This window comes from Pelodiscus sinensis, unplaced genomic scaffold, assembly GCF_049634645.1.
Source record: "Pelodiscus sinensis isolate JC-2024 unplaced genomic scaffold, ASM4963464v1 ctg35, whole genome shotgun sequence".
Classification (NCBI taxonomy): Eukaryota; Metazoa; Chordata; order Testudines; family Trionychidae; genus Pelodiscus; species Pelodiscus sinensis.
In genome coordinates this window covers 1,988,132-2,004,437 of record NW_027465908.1, presented here as the reverse complement: position 1 = coordinate 2,004,437, position 16,306 = coordinate 1,988,132, and the positions used below count along the sequence as shown (strand labels likewise).

The following is a 16,306-nucleotide window of genomic DNA, read 5'->3' as shown; positions in this document are numbered from 1 at the left end:
TTCCCTTCTCCCTCCAGTCCTGCCCCAGTCAGGTGGAAGCTCAGGAGCGCCTCTGGGCCCAGCGGGTGCAGGGTAGACAGGAAGGAGGCTTACGGCGGCACTGGGGTAGGAGCTGCTGGGCCCAGACCTTGCTGACTCCTCTACAGAGCTCTTGGGACTTACAGACTGAGTCTCTGCCACCCAGCAGGAGCCACCAGGTCAGACACAAGCAGGATAGAAGCTGAGCCCTGACTTGGCATCTAGCCGTACTTACCCTCCCTGAACAAGCCAGGTCCTAGAGTCCTTTGAGCCCCTGGGAGGCTGAGTGTGCCCCTGACTGGGAGGGATTTGGATGGGCAAAGGTCTCTGGGGTGAAAATGTCTCAACTTCTCTTAAGGGGTTCGCCCTGCAGCACTCCCCACCCCCACCCCCACCCGCTGGGTCAATTCCACGTGAATTCAATTGCTAATAGCCACACCCTAAGGGAGCTGCAGGGGCGCTGGCGCCCCCCTCAGCAGGGAGCGTGCTGGTGTCTCTGTTTGGGGAAGTGCTGACTCAGGCTGCGGTGGGTTAGCAGAGAGGAAGGGACGTGGCAGCCCATTCACTAGCTCCGGGCCCTGAACACTTACAGGGTAATAAATAGGAGCAGGCCTGGTGCCTTTTGTTTTGAGTGATTCCCATTTGCTTTGTGTAAACAATGGCTTTTCAGTGCCAAGTCTCTGCTCAAAGTGATGGTGGGAGAGAGTGCCAAAAATCTGGCTCCAGGAGCTGCAGGGACGAGCCCAGAGCAGGGATCTCCTCCCTGCTGTGTTGGTACCTTCTCTCTCCCAACCCCCTCCCGCCACCTCCTTTGATTGTCTGCTATTTGCATATTCCCCCCTCATCCTTTGCTCTCAGTGGTGTGCAGGGGTGCAAGTACAGAACAGAACACCAGAACTGGAAGGGGCCTCGAGAGGTCATCAATTCCCATGACCTGCCCTCATGGCAGGACCAAGCACCACTTAGATCATCTCTGATAGATGTTTGTCTGACCTGCTCTTAAATATCTCCAGAGATGGAGATTCCACAACCTCCCTGGGCAACTTATTCCAGTGTTTGACCACCCTGACAGGCAGGAAGTTTTTCCTACTGTCCAACCTAAACCTCCCTTGCTGCAATTTAAGCCCATTGCTTCTACTCCTATCACCAGAGGCCAAGGAAAACAATTTTTCTCCTCTGCCTTTTAACATCCTTTTAGATACTTGAAAACTGCTATCATGTCTCCTCTCAGGGTATGTCTACACTAGCCCCCTAGTTTGAACTAGGGAGGCTAATGATGGTGACCGAAATTGTTAATGAAGCGCGGGATTTCAATATCCCGCACTTGATTAGCATAATCCCGGCTGGTCACCATTTTTGGAAACTGACTAGCCCGAAGTAACTGCCCGTGTCTACATGTGGCAGAGAAGTGGGATTCCGAGATAAACCCCTTAGTTCGAATTAACTGTTAAAACAAGGGCCAGGAAAGTCAGTGGAATCACTGAGCTGATGGGCTCCGGGAGCAGGAACGTAGCAGGGGACCATTGGGGCGTGCACAAGCACCAATGGAGGCGGCTTAAGCACAAGCGAAAGGAGCAGAGAGCAGCCCAGCAGGGCTGGAATCAAAGGCGAGGGAGCCAAGCAGCGCCGTGGCAGGGAGCAAGCCTGACTTTCCAATTACGGTGCCAGACAAAGAGCCGACACTCAGTGCCCGCTGCGTCTGTCTCCCCACCAAAATCCACCCGCCGAAATGAGAAGAGAATCCACCTCAGCAGCGAGGATAAAAATATCGCAGCTCTGCCTCTCCTCATCAGCTGGGCTCCTGGTGAGTCAGTGCTCTTGGGGGCTCACTCACACACACCCCAGCAGCTGGGCCGTAACGGGGGAGCCAGCGAGGCGGCGTGTCGCTGCCTTGCCCTCCACCTTCCACGCTCTTGTCTCTGCCCTCAGATCTGCCTCATTATCTCCTGAGTCATCCCTTCCATCTCTGGGCCGGTGCAGGCAGCTGCGAGGTGTTCCTGCCCTGCGGGGGGCAATTGCCTGGCACCGCTGCAGAAGGCAGGCTGCCCTCGGCAGGCAGGCGAGGGCCAACCCCCCTGTGCGGACGGGGAGCAGGGTTTGGCCCTAACAGGGGCCTGTGGGTGGGGGTGGGCTGGGCCCTGCTTAGGGCTGTGTCCATCAGCCTGTCCTCACCCTGCTGTCAGTCTGAGCCCAGGCCATGCTGAGCCGTGGAGCCGTGGAGCAGCTTCCTGTGGCCGCCTGGGGAGGCCGGGCCGCTCAGCCCATGCAGTATTTGGGCCTGTAGTCTGCTGATAGCACGAGGCTGGGTGCTCCCCAGCAGGGTGGGCTGGGCTGGAAACCAGCCCTGGCTGAGCCGTGGGCAGGTGGTTGCATCGCTCAGTGAGGCGAGCTTGGGCAGCTTGCCTGGCACTGTGTGACCACCTCCCCTCAGCTCGCTCCTTCTTCTTCATCTCCAGCTGAACTCCTCCTCCTTTCTCACGCTTTCCTTCAGTCGCTTTTCCTCTCTGTCCCGCCACACTCTTCCCCTCCTCCGGCGCTCTCCCCGGCCAGGCCTGGGCTAGGCGCTCTCCCCGGCCAGGCCTGGGCTAGGCATGCTTTGCTGGTGGAGAGATCCCGGGGTGCTAGGCTGTCCAAGTGCTCCTGGGATCGGTGCAACCCGGAGGGAGACAGCTGGGCTAGGAGCTAGCTCTGGATCCATGAGCTTGTCCCCTAGATCCACCTGCAGGAGGTTTGACTTTTTTTAATAAGAGCTGGCAGAAGCCAAGCAGATCTGGCCAGATCCTCTCGCTGGCTGTTTTTCACCATGGACGTATCTGACCCTCTCAACTAAGTGTCAAAAGGAGCATGTGAAAACAGCCAGCAGGGCTAGACCTGCCAGGGAGCTTGGCACACTGGGAACTGACATCTCTGCCAAAGCTGGCCCCATTTGCAGCGCTGCCAACCCTCTCTGTGCTAGCCTGAGTCTTGTGATCATTGGGATCTGGCTTTTCAAAGCCCCAGCTCCTGGAGTCAGGTGACTAAGTATGGCAGCACCGTGGCTTGCATTGAAAAGAAATCCAAATGAGTGACTTGTTCACTTGGTGCTGGGGTGGGAGGCTGGGAAATGTGACCCTTAAAGGCTCAACCCCTCAGAGAGTGGAGAATCAGAACCCAGCATCGGTCCATACTTTTAACAAATCTTCGGATTGTATAGCTAGTCTCGTAGCTGCGGGGTGGGAGGGTTGGCTGGTGCTGTCTGAGCGCTGGGCTGGCCGTGCCCTGTTTCTGAATGCCAAGCACTGAGAAAATCTGCCAAATCTCTCCCAGCAGGGAGCCCTGGAGAGTGGGCATATTACAAGTAATGGGGGAGAGGGGCAATTAGGGAAGGGGGCATCTAAAGTGAGCAGCAGGGAGAACGTCCCACCAGTGAGATCTACTGAGCACAGAGACCTAGCTGGGTCCAGTCGGGTTCGGAGAGCTCCTTGCTGCTTTCTCTCCCTCAGCGATGGGGAGGAAACTTGTGCTGCCCAAGCAATGAAATCCCATCATGTAGAGGCGGCCTTATGTCGTGGCCTGTGTTCTCAGTCTCTTACCCATCTCCTCCACTGCTGCTCCTGCCCTGTCCTTAGCTCTAGCGCCCTGACTTGTGCTGCTCCTTGCAGCTGTAAGGCCTCTGGATGCTCAGTGTGAGAGGTGATGCAAGGATGAAACCGTGGCAACAGCCAATCAGATTAGAGGGACAAGGCGTGTGTCAGAATCCTTTGGAGGGGCAGCGGTGGCTGAGAGCACCTGTCCAGCTCAGCTCGCTCTGCTTCTGTCTCTTTTCTGCCAGGCCTGTGCTGACACTGCGGTGCTGCTCGCTGCTCAAGCCCTGCCCCTTGATGGGCCCGCGTCATCTGCCTCAGCAGCTGCAGCCCCCCGATCTCCCACGGCCAACTGCCACGTACGACACGATCTGCGTTAAATCGGTGCTTTGTCCGAGGCTGATTTTCATCCCGTAATGGAAGGGTTTCCTTGCCCCTGCCCTCAGCCCTTACATCTGGATTAGCTAAAGCAACAGATGCTCCCTCTGTTCCTATTGGCTCTGGATTCAGGGACACAGTGCTGCACGGACTATTCTAGCTTGCACCTGTGAGTCTTGGTGACTAATTTTGCTTTAGTCTGAGCTGGTGCAGAAAATGCTCTGCTCTGAATTGTATTCAGCAGCCTGTGGTTGAAATCAAGGGGAGTTAGATGCCTGTGTACTTCTGAGGATATGGGTCTGGGAGATCCTTTGGGACATCTTTGAGGCCCCAAATCTAAGAGGTGTTGATCTCCTGCTGCTCAGCGCTTCCCACTGCTTGGCCCTCGGTCTGCAAGCTGACGACCATTTAGTATGTGTATCCCAGTCGATTGAGAGGCTGCAATCCGGGCCCCCACGGCAGCAGGGAGCATATGGATGTGCATTTGATGGCATCTATCACGTTAGACTAGGATGTGCAGGTGTATGAGCCCCTGGTGCTGTGGCTTATGTGGTTAGGTTGTGTGGTGGTGTCGCTTGTATAGATGTGTAACAGGGTTTGTGGCAGGGGTAGATTCCTGGGTGAGTGTATCCGTGCTGTGGTGTGTGGCTGCTGGCAAGTATTTGCCTCAGGTTAGGGGGCTTCCTATAGGCAAGGATTGCCCTGTCTCCCAAGGCCTGCGAGAAACAATTCCTCACGTCCTAGGCTGTAGATTGTCAGTGATGCACTGGAGGGGTTTGAGCTGAGGGCTGTAGGGGGTGACCAGGGGCATTCTGTTATTTTCCTCATTGGGCCTATCGTGGAGTAAGTGACTTCTGGGTATTCGTCTGGCCTTGTCAATCTGTTTCCTCACTTCCCCAAGTGGGTATTTCAGTTTTAAGAATGGCTGATAAAGATCTTGTAGGTGTTTGTCTCTGTCTGTGGGATTGCAGCAGATCCGGCTGTGTCCTAGGGCTTGGCTGTAGACAACAGATTGTAAGACGTGTCCTGGATGGAAGCTAGAGGCATGTAGATAATGGGGTCAGCAGGTTTCCAGTACAGGGTGTTTATGTGACCATCGTTCATTTGCACTGCAGTGTCAGTGGATCTCGTGTGTGGACTGGCCCAGGCTGAGGTTGCTAATGAGATGGAGATTGTTGAAATCCCCGTGGAATTCTTGGAGTTTGTTAGCTCTATTTTACAGACAGGGAAACGGAGCCATTGAGCTGGGAAGGGACTTGCCCGAGGTCACAGACTTTCCAAAGAATTCACCTGCCGTTGACGTATGTGGCACCTGGTACAGAAGTGGGAGTGAACTGGGAGTGGGACTGGGCACTTGGAAACCTCCCTAAAAGGGAGCCCAGCTCTTGAGAACCTCTCGGGGGTTGTCCTTGTCCGGGACGTGTAGATCGAGCTTTTGATCAGGCAGGGGAACAGTGTCCCAGGGAAAGAGTGCAAGCTCCCGACTTTTAGCCCCATAGAGTGAGCCTGAATCTGTTGAGCCAGACTGAGATTCACTGTCTTGGGTCTGGTTTTTTGCTGGGTAGACTTGCCCACTGATACCCAGGATTCATAAAACGGACAGGACCAGTCCTGCTCCCACCCATATGAGAGACTGTGGCCGGCATCTTAGAGGTTTGGGACGGCCAGAAAGATGCCATGCGATGGTGCATCCAGCAGTACATGTGCCCGCCTGTCTGTGTCCGTGCCGGTTGTGCTGTTCCCGGATCAGAGCTTGGAAGACGTGGCTGAAGCAGGGAGCCAGGGACAGGACTGAGAGGTCCCGCCCTGATCAACAGCCAGGGTCAGGGCAAGCGTGTTGTTCAGGGTATCCCTAAAGGTTAGCCCAGAGGCGGCGTGTTTGGGCCCCATCCAGTGCGTGGGCTGTTAGCGGCAGGGAGGGATCAGCAGCAGTTTCTGGGCTAGAAGCGGCTTGCTTTATTTATTTATAGAGAGCTATATCCCACTGTTCACCTGTCTCTCCTCCCATGGAAACATATTGTTATTGTTTCCCTATCAGGGAGCCAGATGAACAGAAAATGCGAAGGGAGGCCTATGCTGCAAAAGGAAGTGTGATTGCCGCGTGGGCAGGTGTACCGGTGCCGGCTTTCCTCTCGCTAGCACTGGTAACAATAGCAGCAAGGCTGTGGAAGCACAGACTTCCGCACAGATTCGGTGCCCTAGACTAGCTGCCAGCAACTGGCGCCCTAGGCGAACCCTGCAATCGACGCCCCCACCTCCAAACCCCTCAACGATGCTGCGCCACCATTTAGCACCCCATGTAACTTGGCACCCTCGGCGACCGCCTAGTTTACCTATATGGATGGGCCGCCCCTGGTGTCCAGTACAAACCTGTCAGACATCCTAGGCGGTGTTCCCTGTAAGCTGAGCACCCACCCAAGATTCAGGTGCCATCCAGATGATTAGCAGTACACCCACAGCAACCGGGGGCAGGTGTTTCTCTTGGTGGTGCACCTGCCTCAGTGCACATAACAAAATTTATTCTGCACACGGATGGAAAAAATGAGAGGGAACATTGCTCCCTGTGTACATATGTGGGGTTGCCAGCCCTGCCAGTGTCCAGCAGACCTTCAGTGTCTTTGTTATCACTGAAGCGTATGCCTTCGTTGCTACAGTTCTGCCTTCATTTGCAGTGTTGACATAGTGTAAATGACACCTCTCCCCTCCCCCCCAACAGCCTTCCTTTTCCAGTGGCCCCTAAATGCTGCATCAGGTATGTGCTGCCAATGGGCTGGAGGACACCCACGCCTTGTCTGCGACCCTCCCTGGTCCCAGAGTCATTTAGAAAGGGGAGAAAGCCTGCACTCTGGGGGGCTGTGAACAGGAAGGCATAGTGCAGCAGCCTCCGATTGCTAATGAGCACACTGCCCGGCCAGGGCTTTTCACTCCTGACCCACCCTTCCTGTGGGGACCGCACAACCCACGGCAGCCTCTGCTGTTGCAGTCCTGGCCCAAGGCACGCAGACTGGATTCTCCTGGAACATTACATTTCGTATCCTGTCCGCCTGTAGCATGCATCTCTGCCCCCTTGCGCTCTGGAGAGTCATTTATACCAGTGCAAAAGGATTTGACTCCTGAGGAACGTTAATCTCGGGTAAGGTTAGGTGTGAATTTAAAGTGAATTAACTATTCCAGATTAACTCCATGCGTGGATGCTGTTTTTTCCAAGTAGGATTTAGCTAATTTGGAATAAGGCCCCCTTCTAACAGCATCCACACCTGGCGTTGGACTGGCATAGATATTCCTCTTGCGGATAGATAGGGCCTTGCAAATCTGTGGATTTCTGCTCCTTTGTATCTGCGCAGGGCTCTACTCAAAGACATGCACTGAATCGAAACATTCGTCTTTCGCACACGTTTTCCATTGGGATAGCTGGTGTAGGGGCACTCGTGCAGAGATCTGGATGGATGTGCTGTCTCCTGTCCCCCTGCTCTTTGCAGGAGCATCTCACAGCTATGCCATGGCTGTTTCTGGGGGAGGCAACGGGCTGGCGTGTGTTCCTGGCTGCACTGTTACAGCCTTGCTTCCCCAGCCTTTATTAATCTCCAAGGGGCATTCACCATCTCCTGGACAAGCTGCCCGGCGTGGAAAATGGGCTCTTCACACACAGAAACAAATCACTCCCTGCCAACAGCTGTCCCCAAGGAGCGGAGCCCGGCTGGGTTAGGAAGTCTTTTCCCAGAGCCCTTGGCGGCTTTGGCACAGGAGAAGCAGCGATCTGGGGAGCAGCTGGACCACCTTGATTTGGGGGGAGCGGGAAGTCAATCCCAGGTGAAAGCTGCACAGAGCATTGCTCCCTCCATCCCGATTCTAGTGAGTTTCTTCTAGGGGTTTCCCTTTTTCCTGTGATCTGAGCCTCTCCAGGCATTGATGACACATGAGACATCACACTGGGCATGGCAGGTAGGCGAGTATCATCTCCTCTGTCTTATGGCTGGGGAAAGGGTTTAGAGCAGGGTTCTCCAACCAGGGTCCCCACAGCTGGCTTAGACTTGCTGGAGCCTAAGATCAAAGACCGAACCCACCATCTGGGACTAAGCCAAGCCGGAGAGCTTCCACCCGGGGAACTGGGCTCAAGCTACAGCCCCCAGCCTGGGGGTGAAGCCCTTGGACTTTTAGTCTAGACACAGCCTGTGCGAGGCGCTGAACAAACACAGCCCAAGGATGGTCCCTGCCAAGTCGAGACAGGACGGGGGCGCTGCAGGCCAATGGGGCGGCCCAAAGAAACAATCGGCGGGTGACTGGTTGTGTAGCAATTGCGTCGCGCAGTAGACTGGAGCCGGGAGACTCGGTTTCTCCCACTGACTCAATGTGGGATGAGAGCGGCATCTCACGCCCCCGTTTCCCCATCTGTACAATGTGCCTGAGTTGGACTTAGTCTCATGGGGAGTCGGGCTCAGAATCCGGGGGTCCTGATCCTCGGAACTCCCCCTCCTTGGGCCAAACATCGCTCGCAGCTGTGGCCCTCCTCACATCAGTGGGGCTGCGGTGGGGTGAGCGCAGGCCCCTTTCAGAAGGGAAAAGGAAGGGGGGCGGATTTGATGGGCAGGAGCAATGCCTATGGCCGGCTGGCGAATATGGGGAGTGACCACAGGCCATGTACGAGTGGATTAGCTGATGGGTCACTGTCGGGGGCTGGAATAACTCACCCACTGAGCCCCTCACCCCAACATTTTGCCACCCTTGCACTTCCCTCCCACCTGCACCCGCAGCTCCAGCCCTGCAGCGCCAGGGTGCCTACCACACTGCCTCCCTGCCCAGTGCCACCCAGCACCTTGTGCCAGTGGCTCTCAGACAGTTTGGCCTGTGGCCCGCCTGGCTCAGTGCAGACCGTTCCGTGGGCCACCAGTGACCAATGGAAACTCGCTGTTAATTACATAATTACGCACGAGCCATTTGGCTAGAGCTGCAGCTCAGGAGAACGGATTCATTTAACCAGTAAGAAGGGAAATGTTCATGTGAATTATTAACCAGACTAAACACTTTAACTTCCTCATGTTAGTTTATCAAACTTCATTTAAAATCAAGTAAAATTAATTTATGTCTAACACAAAAGGTTCCCGTGTTCTCTTGATTTATGGCAGGAGTGGGGAACCTTTTTTGGGTCGGGGGTCACTGACCTTCAGAAAAATCCCTCCCAACCCTCCCTGATGTAGCTCCATAGAATCCTAGAGCTGGAAGAGACCTCAGGAGTCATCGCGTCCAGCCCCCTGCCCATGGCAGAACCAACCCAACTAAATCAACCCGGCCAGGGCTTTGTCCAGCCAGGATTTAAACACCTCTAGGTATGGAGACTCCACCCCCTCCCTAGGTAACCCATCCCAGTGCTTTACCACCCTCCTAGGGAAATAGGTTTTCCTAATATCCAACCTGGACCTCCCCCACTGTAACTTGAGACCATTGCTCCTTGTTCTGCCACCTGTCATTACTGAGAACAGCCTCTCTCCTTCCTCTTGGGAACCTCCCTTCAGAAAGTTGAGGCTGCTCTCAAATCCCCCCTCACTCTTCTCTTCTGCAGACTGAAAAAACCCAAATCCCTCAGCCTCTCCTCATAGGTCATGCACTCCAGCCCCCTAATTATTTTGGTCGCCCTCCGCTGGACCCTTTCCAATGCGTCCACATCCCTTCTATAGTGGGGTGCCCACAACTGGATGCAGTACTCCAGATGAGGCCTCACTAGTGCCTAATAAAGGGGAATAATCACTTCTCTGGATCTGCTGGCAATGCTCCTCCTAATGCACCCTAATATGCCATTAGCTTTCCTGGCTACAAGGGCGCACTGTTGACTCATATCCAGCTTCTCATCCACTGTAACCCCCAGGTCCTTTTCTGCAGAACTGCTACTTAGCCAGTCGGTCCCCAGCCTGTAACAATACTTGGGATTCTTCCGTCCCAACTGCAGGACTGTGCACTTGTCCTTGTTGAACCTCATCAGATTTCTTTTCGCCCAAGCCTCTAATCTGTCCAGGTCACTCTGGACACCTATACCTGCCCTCCAGCATATCTACCTCTCCCCCTAGCTTAGTGTCATCTGTGAACTTGCTGAGGGTTCAATCCATCCCCATATCCAGGTCATTAATAAAGATGTTGAACAAAACCAGTCCAAGAACTGATCCTTGGGGCACTCCGCTAGAAACCGACCGTCAACCTGACATGGAGCCATTGATCACTACCCACTGGGCCTGACAGTCTAGCCAGCTTTCTATCCACCTTACAGTCCATTTATCCAATCCATACTCCCTTAACTTGCTGGCAAGAATATTGTGGGAGACCATATCAAAAGCCTTGCTAAAGTCAAGGTGTATCACATTCACTGACTTCCCCATATCCACAGAGCCAGTTGCCTCATCATAGAAGCTAATCAGATTGGTCAGGCACAACTTGCCCTTTGTGGATCTATGTTGACTAACCTGATCACTTTCCTCTTTTCCAGGTGCTTCAAAATGGATTCCTTAAGGATCCCCTCCATGATTTTTCCGGGGACTGAGGTAAGGCTGACTGGTCTGTAGTTCCCTGGATTGTCCTTCCTTTTTTTGAAGATGAGCGCTACATTTGCCTTTTTCCAGTCATCCGGGATCTCTCCCGATCTCCACAAGTTTTCAAAAATAATGGCCAAAGGCTCCGCAATGACATTTGCCAACTCCCTCAGTACCCTCGGATGCATTAAATCCGGGCCCATGGATTTGTGTATGTCTAGCTTTTCTAACATGGCTGTAGAAACCTGTCTTGTTACCCTTCACGTTCCTTGCCAGCTGCAATTCCAATGGCACTTTCACCTTCCTGATAACTCCCCTGCATTCTCGAGCAATATATTTATACTCCTCCCTAGTCATCTGTCCAAGTTTCCACTTCTTGTCAGCTTCCTTTTTGTGTTTCAGCTCACCATGGATGTCCCCAGTAACCAATCTGGTCACCTACAATATTTTCTTTTCTTACTGCACATTGGGATGGTTTCTTCCTGTGCCTTTAATAAGGCTTCTTTAAAATACTGCCAGCTCCCCTGGACTCCTTTCCCCTTCATGTTAGTATCCCAGGGAATCCTGCCCATCAGTTCTCTGAGGGTATGTCTACACTACCACCCTAGTTCGAACTAGGGTGGTTAATGTAGGCAACCGGAGTTGCCGGGCGGGGCGGGGAGAAAGCCCCGAGCTTCACTGCGCAATCTGGCTCGCGGGGGAGAAGTGCTGCCCACGTGCTGCTGTTCCCCCAGCCGGCAGAGGGAGGGGACGTGCTGCTTCTCTGCCAGCTGGGTTGCACAGTGAGGCTCAGGGCTTTCTCTCCCTCCCCTGTCGTGTCCTCCCCCCCCCCCCCCCGCAGGAACCCGGCGCTGGTGCTCCAACCACTCGGGGGAGGGGGAAAGGGGGAGGCTGCAGCTGTCTGGAAGCCGACTGCTGTGCGTCTGCTCAGCGGGCCGGGGTGTACCCCATCCTCACCCCCCAGAGCCGCTGCAAACAGTCGGCTTCAGCTCCAGCAGCCGCCGTGGCCCGGCAGTCAGCGGTTTGCGGCCCGGTGGTTGGGAACCGCTGCTCGAAAGCATCCGCTATGGGTGGCGGTGGAAAGCAGGATGCAGGGCTCGATGGGCCGACCGTCGCATCCGATCGGGCAAGCCCTGCGTTCTTCCCTCCGCGGCCACATCGCTGGGCCATGGAAGCAGCGGAGAGGGGGAGAAAGCAACTAGCCTCCAGCCCTGAGGAGCAGAGAGACCCGGGGTGGGCATCCATTAAACGCGGCGCTGCAGCCTCGCACGCGCTTACTAAGAATAACCTGCTGCCCTAGTTGCCTCTTGCTCGCTGGAGCTGCTCCTTGGCCGTGCTGCTGCCTAGTAAATAAGCCAGTTGGGCTCACGTTTGTGGCCTGCCTCAGCCGCCCCCCTGTTGCTGTGGCCAGGGTAGCTGGCAGTCAGCCTGGCTGAGCGTGAGCCTGTGGGTCAGGGACCTGAGAAAGCACTGGGGAGGAGGAGCCCTATTTAGGGATCCCTGGGCAGAACCAGCAGCCTCCTCTGGGGCGCTGTGCCAAGGGATCTGCTGGGCACTGAGCCGGTCTCAGGGCTTAGCTTGGGCTCGTGAATCTCTGTGCAAAGGGACCTCTGTCCCTGGACCAGGTGCCGAGAGGAATCTTCTGGGATGTCGGCCCAGCTCAGTCCCTTGGCTTGTTGCCCAGCAGAGCCACCAGATCACGGGGACCATTCTCAGCCGTGTCGCCATAGCCCCGTGCCCACGGAGGGTCTCTCAGGCTGTTTGCCTAGGAATTCTCCAGGATCACGGGCCAGGAAGGTGTGCAAAGGGGTGGGGCCGAGGTTGGGTGGTGCTGTCCTGGTTTGGGTGGGAAGGGAGGCGAGTGGTGAGTTCACACCCACTGCCACCTGGCCACTCGCTCCGCCTGCCCGTCCGAACACCTGTGCCCCAGGCTCGCGTCAGCAATCACCAGCCACACCTCTGCCAGCATGGACCCAGGCTCCACCTCGAGGCCCTCTCCAGCCTTGCTAGCACAACATGCTTCCTCCTGCCTGCCCTTGCCCTGGGGGAGTGCTGCTCCAAACCGCAGACGGGCATTTGAATTGGAGACCAGCCGACTGCTAGGAGCTGACAGATGCCCCAAACTCACCAGAACACCCCCAGAGCCTCTCACCGGGGCCTGAAAACACCTTGGGGAAATCTGGCCACTAGTTATGGTGTTTAAAGGGGGCCGATTTCTTTGGAGAACTTGGCCCATTCTATTTAGCTTCCCACCTGAGGCGGGGGGTTGTGCTGCTAAATTCATTCCGGGCTTTAAGGAGCCATGCGAGCGTCTGGCGGAAGGGAAAGGAGACACACAAAGTGCTTCAGTTGTGTGTGCGGTGCCAGACTCGGGGCGTTAGAAGGCAATAAGACCAATCCGCCAGCTTTTCCGATTAATAATCGCTGGAAGAAGTGGGGGAGGGAGTAGAGCATGAGATACACAGGAGTGAGACCAGCACCGGCAATGCCACCATCTCGGCTACACGCTCCACAGGCCTTCGGTCCACAGGGCAAGAAGTGAACGCCATCTGGGGTCAGGAACCTGCTTTGCCGGGGGTTGAACTGCACAGCGAGTTGGCTAATGCCTCTGCTGTAGAGAAGAGAGACGCCCTCTGCTGTCCTAGCTGGGATCCAGTTCAGAACGAGGGTGGGTTTTTCCAGTGTGGATCAATGTGGGTTTATTTCCGTGTTAACGTGCTCCTTAACGTGTCTCTTTAAACAGCGGCACTGACCCTTCCATAAATCTCTATGGGTATGTCTACACTACCCTCCTAGTTCGAACTACCGTTACTCCTCGTGGAATAGGAACCTAGTTCGAACTACCTAGTTCGTGCCCCGTGTAGCTGCGCTGCACGGGGTTCGAAGCAGCGGGGATTTAAAAATGGCGGTGCCCCGCTTATGCAAATGAAGCCCGGGAAATTCAAATCCCAGGCTTCATTTGCAAGTGCGGTATGCCTACATTACCCCGCTAGTTCGAACTATGAGGGTAGTGTAGACATACCCTACGTGAACGGCCGGCACCTCTCGGCACGTCGTTTTGGACAATCACAGCAGGATCCCGGAGGATTTCCTTCACAAAGGGAAGTAGCAAAAGTTAAGAATCAGTTGGCTTAATTTTGCTCGCTAGCTGAGCATGAATCTGCAGTGCTCATGGGTTTGGTTGTAGAGAAAGGGAGCCCTCCCGGCTCCGCACAGCATGAGGCCGGGTTGCAGCTTGGGGTGCTGCACCCAGCCTTTTCTCCAACCTTTCCCCAGATTTCCCTCCTTCTGGGATGAGTTAATCTGCAGTCATTGCAGAGAATGCATAGAGCACAAGGCCTGGAAGGGACCTCAAGGGGGAAAAACACATGCAGGGCACGATCGGGCCGGGAGGTGTCACGCGCTGAGCCTGGGAGCGGGCCGTTCTCCAGCCACCCATCACTGGACCCACACGTGCTTAAGCTGGACGGGCGAGAGCAGCACGGGTGCGTCTGAGGACTCTGGCTGGAGTCTTCACATCCCTCCCCAGGTCTGGGCTGTCCACTCCACCTTTCCCATCCTCTCTCTCGCCCGCGCTGCCAGCTCCCCGGAACGTAATGCTGTTAGCTGTGATTGATTGTCTCCCACGGTACAGCTCTATCGTGTGCACTGGAAATGCTCAGGCTGCTGCAGAGGGCAGCGCTGGCCCAGCTTTTTGGGTGGCTGTTCCCAAGTCTGTGCTGGCAGGCAGGGCCCTTCCATTGCTATTCCTGGAAAGGTTAGCACAGAGTCTCCTCCTGCCTGGGAGTGGAGGCAGCTGCTGTGTTAAGAATTTACTCCTCGTGTAAAGATTCTACGCTCCAGGTCTCCCAACACAGATGCAATCCGGTTCTCCCCCCGCAGGCACCTACTGGCTTTTTCCGGTCTATGGGGTGTCCATGCCTCTGGCTCAGACGGGGAGGGTGGAACAAGCAGCGGGCTAATGCACTGGTTGCCGCCAGTTCTCGAGAACCCGATTTTAACCCTGATTGGACACAAGTGACACGAGTCTGGCCCAGTCTGAGCCTGTGGCACACCCCAGAAAGCCCCAATAATCCAGAACAATTGGCCATTCCCGGGGAGGAGCCCAGGAATGGAGGCGCAAGGGGAGGCTGCGGGGAGGCAGGAACGTGCCGTGTTCATCCAGCTGGGGGCTGCAGAGCAGAACCGGGCCCTGCCGGAGGGGCTGCCTCGGGGAGCCCAGGACTGTGGTCTCCGGGGGCTGTGACGGACCGGGCCGTGTCTGGGCACAGCTGAGGGCGCCGCTCAGGGCGAATTGCTCAAATCCGGGGCTCCTTACAGCCCCCAGACTGGTGACCTCTCCAAACAGGCCACACACCAGTCCCACAGAGCGCTTCAGCTGCCTGCCTGAAGCCTCCCGAGCAAAACCCCTCTGACACCCCAGCAATATCCGTGCCCCAGATGGCCCCAGGCCTCATACACAGGTGGGGGGTCCTAGCACCCAATCCCACCTACCCCGAACAAGTTCTGTCCGGTTCCAAGAAACCAGCCACAGATCCCTGATCAATTTACCTTCTGGACCTTACCCACAAATCACGCTGGGCCAATCCTTTAGAATCTAAAACTAAAGGTTTATTATCACAAGAAAGAAAAGCACGAGAGTCAGGTTGTTAAAGAATATTACGTTACATGCACTGAATCTCCCAGTCCTCGATGCAGGCTCTAGCAGAGATGTTACAGCTGCTGGTTTAAAAGTTCTTGTTGCACATCCTCGCATCAGGATGGGTTCACAGGTCTTCCGGGCTCTTTGATCCCTGCAATGCTGCCTCTGGGATGAAGTGCTGAGCTGAGAACAAAATGGCATTGACCACATGGCCTCTTTATACCTCCTTCCTGGCCTCTTCTAGTATGTAGCAGGTCACCTGGTCAGAGGCCAATCTCTGTGTTCCCTGCTGGCTGCTCTTTGGGTGTGTCCTTGGCCCATTGAGAGCCATTGTTCCACAGGGCCTCGGTAATTAGCATGTCCACAGGCTTGGCCCTGCCCAATGCTTAACCACATGCAGGGAAATCTCCAGTGTCCATACAAGTACATGCTAATAATTGCACACACAGACATTATACAAACACATGAACAGCGTACATAGGATTATCCAATAATAAGCTTCTATTCAATACCTCACATGGCCCCCTTCTATACCATTTTTGGGGCCAGCACCCACACCTATGGGTGCATCAGTAATCTGGCTGTTCCCTTCAAGATCCAGCAACGTGACAGGGGCGCTGCAGGCTGGCCCTGGAGGGCATTGGCAGAGCTCTGTGCCTGGGCTCAGAAGAGGCCTAGCAGGCGGCGCTGTGGGTCAGGATGAAGCAGCCTTGGCACAGCCACCTAGGCCACGTGGCTGGGAGCTGCTGCAGTGCTCCGCCGGTCGTGTCTCAGTCGGTGTCAAACGCCACACACCCGCTCTATTTATAACTCTGAGCGCAGGCCAAAGCGGTGCACTTGGCTGGGGGGAGCCAGGCCCTTACACTGCGCGCCTTTGTCTCCTCCTCCCCGGCGGCTTCCTCCCGGCGGATGCACGCGCTTCCCATTCTTGTGCAGCACCGGGAGGCAGATCCTGGCACAGAGGGTGCCTGCGGGGTGAGAGCTGGGCTTGCCAGCCTAACCTTGGTGCGCAGTGTGAGCTGTCCCCTTTCTCCAGGGTCCTGCCCGGCTTTCCTGGCCTGTGGAGCTGCCGGCCTTTGGGGACAGGACGGAACGGCCCCAGAGCCAACTGGATGGCAAAACCGTGGGGCGCTAACGGGGAGGAGAAGGGTGGCGTGGTGGATGGGGGAGACGGGGGTTCAAGCCTCTAT

At 55.5% G+C, this 16,306-nt stretch overlaps 1 long non-coding RNA gene across 3 annotated transcripts in view; it reads left to right on the top strand.

The window, feature by feature from the left end:
* Positions 1-16,306, top strand: part of LOC142824483 (uncharacterized) — a 42,142-nt gene that overhangs the window by 22,733 nt on the left and 3,103 nt on the right. For 2 of the 3 annotated variants that reach the window (XR_012899348.1, XR_012899347.1), the window contains exon 3: positions 10,432-10,995. This is a non-coding gene — a long non-coding RNA (uncharacterized LOC142824483). Of the gene's footprint in view, positions 1-10,431; positions 10,996-16,306 lie in introns of those variants that run through there. The other variant, XR_012899349.1, reaches the window with a different exon arrangement.